Consider the following 11,487-nt stretch of genomic DNA (forward strand, 5'->3'; position numbering starts at 1 on the left):
GAGGAGCCTTGTGGAGACAGGCATACTTTAAGAACATGGACTGTTACATTGGCTGACATTAAGGGAGGCTGCGAGTGAGAAATTATTTAATCATTAACATTCATGAGCAGGAATATGGGTGGCTTCCAGCACGCTGTGCTGCTGCCTGAAACAAAACACAGCCAGCACAACACAGAAATTAGAGCCGTAATTGATTATTTTGGAGACAGTGAGAACATCATCAGAAATCTGAATGCATCATCACTACTTGGGGAAGCGAGCCAGTCCTCCGTGTATGTCAAGCGCACTGATTGTGGAAAAGAAAATCACAAAACAACACTTAGGTTACACAATTTTTTATTTCTGTTTGTCGACTCGGCTTTCATGGCTGTTTTTACAAGTTCTACCAGTTGTGTTAATGGAGTGTGATGATTGCTCTGGTTTGTAGCAGCTTTCAGTTTTTCTTGACTTGCCTCCCTGGGTCAACCATGAAGGCGGAGGTGTGTGGTTGGATCAATTTGTTACTAAACAGTTTAATGACACCCTGGCTGCCCCTGTAAGCTAAAAAGACTGTTTTGTGTTAATTATACTCAACACTCTTGAAGCCGCTGAAACTGGGATTTGTTGGCTGTGAGTGCCATTTGGCAGATTTAAAAGCCTCAGCAACATGACAGGGATTATTTTCTTATGTTTACACACTCCAGAGAGTGGTGCCTCCACGCTCAATATATTTTTTTAAATGAGAAGACACTGAGCTGTTTAAACACAAAACACTCAAGGAGTGAGGTGCTCAAGTAATCAAGTAATAGTGGAAGTATGAAAACGAAAATATATAGCTTTTACTCTCCCAGTAGACTTATTTTACATCTCAAGTCTCAATTCCTTCTTTGCAAGTTTTGAGTATATAGTGCCTTCGCACTGGAAAAGTGATAAAATTAAACTCAAAGGCGCTAGTGTCAACAAAAATTATTTGTTTTATTTTTGAGTTGCCTGTTGATAGACACTATTTTCCCACAATGCAGTGCACAAATGGAGGAAATATTTGTAGCTGGGAGAGATTAAAAATGTATAAATGGTGGTGAGACAGCTCCAGGAACATCTCTAAAACACAATTGATTGTTTAGACAAACAATTAACGGCTGACGTTGGCACGTAAGCGTTAAGGATAAACTTTTACGCCCAAATAATGTATACTTATTTTTGAATGCATGTTGTAAAGTACATTTTTAATGTATGTTTCTTATCCTTCCAGACAGCCAGTGGTTTGCATTCATTTCTGTATGTTATGAAAAATATGTCCATTTTGAAAATCTGAATTAGTTGGCATACATTTGTTGCAGAAGTTACATTTCCATTGGCATGGTAATGCAGAATTGCTTTGAAAAGTCACTGCATTATCTCATAATGACAATGTTACTTTTAATTTTCACTGTGATGGATTAGACAGCTCAAGATTTTCAAGACAGATGGAGGCCTGGAATGGCAGAGAAAATACATTTTTAAAACACAACAGCATGGCTTACATAATGATTAGCTCTCATGTAAACCATACATGAGTCATAGTAAATGGGTTAAAACATGCAATTGCACCATGGGCCTTCAAACCTGGCCCTTTGGGGGCAGCGGAAACAACTTGTGCTTATTTACACATCCAGCAGATATTGAGCAACATTAGCATTGATTTGGAGTCCAATATTTAATATTATATATAATAGCTCTGTTTTTTGTCGCTACCAACTCCTGAGGGAAATATCTGGCTCTTTAGCTGCTAAATGCTCCACTGTGTTTGCCAGCTTTTCACTAACTGTGTGTAATGAAACTAAGATAACAATTGATACAACATTAACAGACTGTATAATAACGTCGCACAGCAACAAACAGCATGCAAAAGAAAACACAGTACACATGCACCAATGGCATTTTCATTGAATGCCACCAGCCAGATGTTAACGAAACCAAGAGTTTACACTTAAACAATGAACTGCCGACGCTAAAGCTCTGTAAAGCCGAGCGAAGCTGCAGTCAGGTGATAATTCTCTGTAGGTTCATCACTATGAGCGACCCCTTTCACATTGTCAGATTGTTTTCACATTGTCATTTAATACATGGTTAATATAAAAAATATTGATTGCTGCGCTTTAAGCACACATTTATTGTGTGTCATGGCCCGTAGTGATAAAACACATATGATGGGAAGAGTCTGTTAATGGTTTCACACAGCGAAATTCAACTGATGTCCTTTAAATGAATCAATACACAAATTCCCCATTTATGGTGCAAAAGAGAATAGAATACATTTAATAGCCACCTGTTAAAGAAAAAGTCTGATTTGCACTTAACCAGTTAAAAAGACATCTTTCATTCTCCTCATGGAGCAGGTCTGATTTAATCACAGGTTTCCTAATGGCTCTGTGGTTTAATTAGGCCATTTAAAGGTTAACTGCCAGGTCTGCGCCCACTTCCACAACGGTCAGACATCTTTCACCGCCGTGCTCCCTCTGCACCAGTCCTATCAGCTCCACATGTGACTATGGAAAGACAGATATGGCGCCTATTTTCCCAGTATACTTTTATATAAATAATGACATTTACCTAGCATACATTCACTCCATGTCGCCTTGCACATTAATGCCTACAGACTCGTTTGTCACAGCAGGTCTCGATAGGGACTCTCTTATTTGTTCTCACACTTTGTGGCACACACACTATATCTAACCCAGAATGCAATTAAATTATTTGAACTGAAACAGTAAATCTTTGGAGTCAAGCTCCTTTTTGTTTTTTCATTTGATCATTTATTAAACACATTTGTAGAACACAACTATGCAGCTTTGCATCTATGACAAAGGAGAAAGCAATATTTTATACTCCATGTGATGTTTTTATACTTTTCTTTGTATATGATGTCTTTTATCTCTTTTATATTTTTCTTCTATGGACCACATGTCTGAAATAAGTCTGATTTTAGTGAAATGAAATTAAAATAACAAAGGGAACTGTGGGGCTTCTCTGTGGTTTCTGTTGCATGTATTTCTGTTAACATAAGAACAGCTCAATAGTTAATCTAAGGAATGACTGTGTCAGAGATATTTACACAGTTGTATTCATATTGATCAAACTGTCATGTGTTGTACTATTGCATGCTTTTGAAGTGCTCTGTACATTATGTGTATTTTTATTGTCCTGTAAGTGCTTTAATTAATTAATTAATTTTATTCTATTTCAAGATGAAGTTTAAGCCAAGCTAGCGGCTCTATGGATGGCAATGTTGGTCTGTTGACTGTCAGATAAAGGCAAAATGCCCAAAAATAATAGTAATAAAATAATGAGAATAAGAAATTAGGCTTCTTGGCAAACTCAGGTTCAGTTTTTCATTTGATCAGTGGACATTATCCCTCACACAAACTAATAAAGTAAAATATTACAAACTTCTTCATATGGTGCCAGCTATACCAGGGCTGTAAATTATGAGCAAACTTTATAGTTCTCCATTTCATAATAAACCCCAGTATGCATGCATAAGGCGTCAATCTTTCCCTCTCTTCATCTCTGTTTCACACTGGCGTGCACACACACTCTCGCCACGGATACACTCGGGTAAGCGGTGACTGATCATGCTGAGAGCGCCTCACTGGGATGTTCAGAACAATTACCTCTGCCTCGCTGCCACTCAGGAACCCTCAGGTGAAGTCATTACCTTAACCAGAGGCTGCTCACTACAGTCACAATTAATTCACATTAACAGTGAAGCCTGGGCCACCAGGGCCGTCTGGCTCCAATTATTATACTCATTACTGGACAAGGAAAGGCAAGGTCCTCGAAATTGGGACTTTTCAAAGAGGCACTTTTGGGAGGCTGCTTTATAAAAGGAATTAATGGTGGTGGGTGTACAGCAGTGGTGGAAGAAATATTGAGATCCTTGTAAAAGTCCTGCATTCAAAACCTTAAGGTTGAGCTAATTTTAACTACTTTATATACTGTTGGGTAGTTTAATCTACAGCAATGCATATATATATATATATATATATATATATATATATATATATATATATATATATATAATATCCATTATATATATATATATATATAAGATCATCATATGTTTGTAGCGCCGCTGTCCTCTGAGAACCACGTCACGTAACCACCTGTTTTCACCTTTGTGACGATGCATTTTCCAGATAATCCGAGGGTTTTCTTTAAATAGTTTATTTATCTTAAGACGTAGGAGACATATTTATATATCACATTTAAAATCTTCAATCTCAACATCTTTACAGCACTAGGCCTGTAAATCCAATGGAAGACTATTTTCTCTTGTATCAAGAACACATATCTTGTATCCCTCTGGTTCTGACCCAAACCACTGACTTTATTTGACAACATGGTTGTTCATTTTCTCATGTTAAATTATTAAATAACTGCTCAGGAGATTTGACACTGATGGGCTCTCTTTGTCTCTTCCATCTTGTCCCATTTTTGGTGTTATCTATTTCTTTCAGCATAAAGGTGAACCTTAAACAACAAATCCTAGAAAGGCTGTGGCAGGTCATCTGATTTTTAAGGTAAAAGTATCGCCTTTACAATTACTCCAAAGTCAGTATTCTTGTTTGTTTACGTCATATTAAATATATATACAGCTTGCATCTATTATAAATGAAAGACAAAAGGAAGGTGCTGCTCCCGCCTCTTGTGTTGAATGGGATCACATCTTTAAGAAAGTAGCAATATCAAGTGGTCTCTGATATAGTGAATATGGGTTGTTTAAAGGGATACTCCACCAAAAAAAAACTAATTTTTTGAGCATCAAACACTCACTGCATGACTCTTAATAGACTACTTTGGGCTACTTATCAATTAAAAGACCCAATCTTTCAAACTGCAAAGTGGGCAAACAAGACTGTTTTTCAAGCAAGCAATATATAGATTCATTTAGAGCAATATATAGATGTGATGAATGTTTAAACAGGCAGCTTCTTCAGGATCAAGGATACACCTTATTAGGAACTGAAAGCCTGTTTGTTTATTCTATGCGATATCTTTGTGTTGTGGGTCTTAATAGCTTAATAGCTTTACTATTCCATGTTCTTTGTTTGTTTTCTCTTTGTGAAATGTTTGATGCTTGTGTGTTCATAGAGCATTACAAGGATATGCTGAATGCATCAGGAAATATTGCAGCCTCGCTTTGCTTTTAATCGTCTTCTCTTGCTTTTCACTTAGGACTGATTTTCCCTTTTACTGTATGTTCACTTAGAAATAGCAAGACTAACCTTTACTGTAATCATGACAATCACTGTGCTGTCTGCAGTCATATCTCTCTGATTAAAGGCACTGCAGCGGCGATGTTATCAGCGAGGCTCAGCTGAAGTTTAAGGTTGCTATTCAAGTGTTTTTCACTTAACCTGATTGTCAAAACAAAGAGCCTTGTGTGCACTGCAGCTTCCTGAGTTTTTAAAGTCAAAACAACATGAAGACTTCATGCACTTTAGCTTGTTTCATCCATAGACTGTATAAAACATGGATGTAGTCTCCGTGACTTCACCCAGGTTTCTGAAGAGCTGTTGTGAAGCCGAATGTGGGCGGCTCCCGCCGGCCCATCTTCACAGTCCCTGACGCTGGCTAATCCAAAAATGATCAAAGAGGTGGAGCTGAGGCAGGCCGAATGAAGCCTGGTTGATGTAACCACCTAGCGCTACCACCTACCACCTGTCACTCAAAGCGGCCCGCCCTTAATTATGCATAACTTTAAGCCTTAATATAATTTAAACAGGTGAGTTATATAAAAATTGTTGTCATGAATGGAAAAATTAGCTATAGAGAACAAAACAGTTTTTTGTACCAGACTGTAAACATGTTTATTTCTGCTGTAAAGTTTGGTATTTTAACATGGGGGTTAATGGATTGACTTTTGGAGCCAGCCTCAAGTGGCCATTCGACGAACTGCAGTTTTTGGCACTTGCGCTTTGGCTTCATTTTTCAGCCCCAGAGGTTGCCGCTTGGTTTCATCACAACATTTGCCATCAAAATTAATCAAAAGTGGACAAATTAAAACTTTGGCTGACACTTTGGCTGACAAGAGAGAAGATATTAATTTGTGCCATGCATGCTCTTCCCTCCCACACCAAGACAAAAGTGTGTGCTTTGCATCTAATGTATTCCCTTTCAGATGAACTAATCAATAACTGGGTGCTTTTACTCCTACCAGGAGATGGGAATGAAACATGTTACTATATAATTGATGGCATTTGATTTTTCTTTTCTTCTCCACAGTGATGATTCAATTTTCAAATCACCTCCTGCTACTCTTTCACCCTTGGCTTTTTCCAAATGTTACTCCTGAGAAAACAAGATCCGCATTTGAATACTGTGTAACATGAAATATTAATTTACAGCGTGCAGTTAAAGGTGCATAAGCAGATATTGAAGGTATTTATTCTTTGTAAAAGTGACAGTAAAGACATACTTTTATATTTCCCTTTTTTATGGGGTAAACCACCGCATCTGATCACTTCCACTCCTTTGTCCAGAGATTACACCAGTGCAGACATCCACAATTCAGTGGTGTTGGTCTTTGATTGAGCTGTTGTCATGGTTACCTGGATGTTCGATAGATACTGGGCTGGACCGGAGAGAGACTCTCCCCACTTCTCATAGAGCTATAATTAAACACAATTTAGAGCAAACCGCAGCGTTAATCTCTCTCAGTGGCAGCTGGCACAGGTTGTGGATATTGCAGGGATGTGCAGGCAACTCGACAAACTCTCAGTGTGAGCCTCTGGAGAATAGGGTGACGGCTTGCTAAGATGAATGGTGTGATAACCGCACATCAGCCAAAACAGTGGCAGTAATTGCGCCCCCTTTTTTTAAGGGGAGTTAAATCATTTAAATGCACTGTTTTTGTTGATGCCTGTTTGGGTGCATACATGCATGTCTCATACATTATGTCAAATAAAATCTTATCATGTTGGTTAAACATTGATGCTCTAAGCTAATTTATATAACTCTGGATAGAAGAAGCATGATGACACAAGAGCCTCATGAGTCAGACTGACAAGTTTTTTTCAGATATGATGTGAGCCACATTGCAAACATTTAAGAAGATGAACGACTTGCTCAGATAATCCCCAAAAGATAGAGAGAGAGAAAAAGAGAAATGACAATAACTTGTTCATTTGTTCAATGCGACCATGTTCCCTTTCCCTGAATAGCTGCAAACAAATCTCATGAGAGGAGAGCAGACGAGACAGGAACATATAATGCCCGATAAAGTCAGAAGGCCTTGGTGACTTTATTAGAATCCTGAGGTACATTTGACAGAAATCAGCAGCGCAGGCACCCAAACAAATAGGGTTGAAGAGCCCGGTATTGCGCTACTTGCACTTCATTGTCTGTCTGCAGTGACTGAACACTGGACAATCTATTCATAAACTGTCGCCCACGCACAAAACAGAACCGTGAATGAAGCATGCTTTGAGGGACTCTTAATTTTTTTCTCTCCCAAGGTTATGAAAGGAGATACTGAGGCTCAACAGCACTGTGTGGTTATTAATAAAAGGCAAGGCTAAGATGCACTACAGCGGTTACATAAGAGTGGATAGGTGCTGTGTTATGTAACACCTGTTGTGCAAAGTGCAGCACCTGCTGTGATGGACACACATGATGAGAAAATCACGTTTTCACTCATGTTTAACAGTGACAAACTGAGTCGTGGTTGATTGATGGAAGCTTTATTTTCTGTTTCCCACCTCATATATCGGGGGTCTGGAGTGTGGCACGGCAATGATACTAGACTTTTTCACTGTTTAATCAATTAATAAACTGAACAATTTTTAAAGCCTCATAAATTGATTTGATTTGTGTTTAAATCATGAATTCAATTAATTTAATAAAGTAAAAAAAAATAAAATGTGAAGATCATTAAGTTTGCAATTAATAATTCTATTTTCTTATTCAATGTTTACATGTTTTATTATATTTTTAATTTTAAAATTGAATTACAAAATACATTTTAAACAGGCTTTTTCTCCTTTAACATCTACAGTTTCCACCTGGTGGCATCTTTAATTTAAAGGATAAATCCGGTGATTTGGTGATGGATGGTATATTTTTCTTTTCGACAAATCCCATGAAGAGGCCGAAACTGACAATGAATTGATCACACTAACAAGTATTAGCTGTGTAGCTTAAGCCTGATATATCTTATTCCTCTGTGCCGTAGAGCTCCACTGTTGTCCACTGGCTGACATGTTCCTTCATAGCGATGAACATGACCACTGTAGTTTATTTTGAGTTGATACCACATACACGTCGTGCTGCTTTAAACATTCACTCCGAGCACAAAATCTGCAATCTGCATCCACAATGAAGTAAAAAATAAAAACCCATCAACAAATTATGCTAAAATTGGTTATTGTGCTTTCCATAATAATGTATAACAAAAACTGAAGAAATGCTATGTAAACCTCACTGAAAATCAATTTTTGTTTCCTGAATAGATACCTGATACTTTTTGATGAATAATTGTTGTCTTTGCATCTTTTCTTCAAATATCAATCTTTTACTATGTTCTTATTTTTGACTGGCGTTCAGTTCTATTGTGTTTTTACAACAATTTTAACTGTAAATTAAAATATTGATTAAATTACTTTTTTACCCCTAAAAACTAATAATTTGCAGGGCATTTTTCAGCCCTGAGAAGAGTCTGCAGGTATTCCTTTAAGGCAGCATACAGCCCCAACAACCTTCAGCAATAAGATAGGGCAGCCTGTATGTAGTCTGAGAGGCAAAAATTCTCAAATGTGGATTATAGTGTCTGGACAGTAAGAGAACAATTTTCTCAATCAACCTGAAACAATAAAAGTAAGGGGGGAAATGTCTCCCCTCATATTTCCACTGGATATGACTCCATTGCTGGAACTACTTGGTTAAGGTTAGAGAAAGGTCGCTGTCATGTTAAAAAGAAACCAACATTGACTGGCATGTGAACAGTGATCTCCTGCATCAAAGTCACACTTTGTCAGGCGAACGTGAACATGGGTTTGTTTGTTTTTTAAGGAACGACCACTGCTGTCATTTTTCTGGTGAAGACAGTCTTGCAATTAAATACTAAAAAAGTCTATTCGTCTCACAAACTCCAGACTCCATGCATATTTACATCACTTGTTGATTCTTTCTTTCCTCAAACACACAGAATCTGTGGAACAACCTGACAAAGGACATACTAGATGAAACTAACACCCTGTCTTGCCTCTGGCTCGGACCTCTTGCAGGCAGGCGATGATCCTATCTGGCTGTGTGCGCTCTCTGTATGGGTGAGCTGCAGAGATAGTGTGCCTATAGGGAGAAGCAGCTCATCAGCACATCACCTGGGACAAAAGGCCAACGCAGGGAGAAGGGATAACACTGTTGTGTAATCACAGTTAACAGAGACACCGCTTCAGTCTTGGTCTATCTCCTTTTTATCGGACTGGATTATCAGACTCGGGGTAATGGTTTGGGGGGAATGGATGGGGCAGGGATGCAAAAGCCAGCAATCTGGGTTGTCAGGCTCTTCTTTATTTCAGGCTTTTAGGAGGTTTGAGAAGTGGAGAGACAGAAATAGCAAGGACAGAAAGGAAAAGTACCAATACTGTGAGAGAAACAACACAGTTCTTGATGGATGTTTTTTTTATTTCCCTCTTAAGATGCTGGAGATTAGATAACTGTCCACATTTTTGTGCTGTTTTGAAAGGGAATTATAGGGCACAGGAGTGATACAAAATCGGTATTCCTTCTTCAGGACCAACTCCAATTGACTTTATTTATATTTTTTGGCAGATTCAGTTTGGTCAACAAACCCGTTTTGTATCTATTGAGCCAACGAATCTGTCAAACTTGGCCAACAATGCAACCATCATCTAATGTGTTGGATCAGAAATGTCAACTTTAGCTATAACTGAAAAATGATTACTGTGGCTATTCTTTTTATTTACATAATCTTTAATCACCTGGATTGGGTTGCACCAGCTATTCCTAAATCCATCCAAGTTTGTGTGTAAAGTCATAGTAAGTACAAGCTATCTTCAAACTAGTGATTAACTGATTTCTACAGCCTACGAACTCATTTGTATGCCTTCTAGGATTATGGTGTGGGGTTTTTTGCCAGTAAAGTAAAAAAAAGTTTGTCTTGAATATAAGATCAAGTGTTTCTCCGCCAGATTGTTCTGTCTGTCTGTGTCTGAATACAGCTGTCACTCTGCGACTCCGACTGAATGCTTTCTTTGAATTTGCTTCAATTCAGCTAAGTGCTCCTCTTCCATAACCTTTCTGCGTGGTATTAACAAAATTATGGATTCAAAATGGCCTTTCTGATTACTTTTTTGCCATCAGTGGGGTAATGCTAGCAGTTTTACACACTGCTACACACAGTGTGTCATAAAATGGAAGAAATGGCATTTGAGGGAAAGGAGTACCATTTGAAGCCTAGCCTGCATGTATGAGAGATCATGCATTCTTGTCAGATAGGTATGCAGAGCTATCCATTTAATATCTCATTAAATATTTTAATATGGCCTTGGGCAGAGATCCACAGAGGATCAAGACATTTACTCTCCTCATTAACCATTCAAAATGACAATGCCTTTGCTTTCTGCCCTCCATAGTAAGACCTAGAAATAACCATCTGCATAGAAAAATGATCATATTATGATGTACAGCACACATTATAGATAGGACTGTACTTTTCCCATACTCGGGAATTAGCTTTTTCTGCCTGATTTTGAAAATAACTATCTTTACTCACTCAGACTTCCAGGTGTCATGCCATCTGGAAGATAAAATAAAAAACTTCTCCAGTATCAGTTTTCATTTTAAGCATCTTGTTATATTGAACCTAATCAATTTAATAAAAGCTTCACATTACTCTGCTTCCACACACTGGTGGATTATTACAAAGATGTAGCTGTCGGCTCCTCTTGGCTGGATGCTTTTGCTCTTTCTGATCCTCTCCAGCGTGATTCTGGATGAGGCTCAATGCACTGGCAAAACTTGTAAAAAAGTTTGCTGTCTATAAATGTCAAGGTCACAGTAGGCTTTGCTTGTGATCCTGAATGTTTGTGTACATGTGTGCATGCTTTGAGGGTGTTTTCTTTTCTCTTGTCTCTACTGAAAAAGCTTTCTTTACCACGTTTATATGGGAGTGCTTGTTGTGTTTACTCACTTGCTGCTACATGCTGACAGCTTCTCCTGAATTGTTCTGGATTTATGTTATGTTATGTATGTCATGTCATGTAGCTGCTGGTTGTAATTTTGACAACACACCCACAGGTTCTTACAGCTGGTTTCAGCTTATTTGTATGAATCAATATGTGTGTGATTTATGTTCTTTTTATAGCCAAATTATATGTTTTGCACTGTTGCATGTGGTAAATAACTTTAGTCCTGCCAATTAGCAGAGTCTGGCTCAAGAGTTATTGCTTTGTTATTGCTTTGTATTGTGTATACCAGCTGTCTGTTGACTGCTGTTCATCAGGG

General features: G+C 38.1%; 1 long non-coding RNA gene across 2 annotated transcripts in view; it reads left to right on the forward strand.

Annotated features, from left to right (window-relative positions):
* LOC122871208 overlaps positions 1-10,696 on the forward strand; it is a 39,531-nt gene extending 28,835 nt beyond the window's left edge. Inside the window, exons 3-4 of one of the 2 annotated variants that reach the window (XR_006376819.1) lie at positions 4,479-4,541; positions 9,167-10,696. This is a non-coding gene — a long non-coding RNA (uncharacterized LOC122871208). The remainder of the gene's footprint in view (positions 1-4,478; positions 4,542-9,166) is intronic. The other variant, XR_006376818.1, reaches the window with a different exon arrangement.
* Positions 10,697-11,487: the final 791 nt, after the last annotated feature.

The sequence above is a fragment of the Siniperca chuatsi genome, linkage group LG23, assembly GCF_020085105.1.
Source record: "Siniperca chuatsi isolate FFG_IHB_CAS linkage group LG23, ASM2008510v1, whole genome shotgun sequence".
In the NCBI taxonomy this organism is placed as follows: Eukaryota; Metazoa; Chordata; class Actinopteri; order Centrarchiformes; family Sinipercidae; genus Siniperca; species Siniperca chuatsi.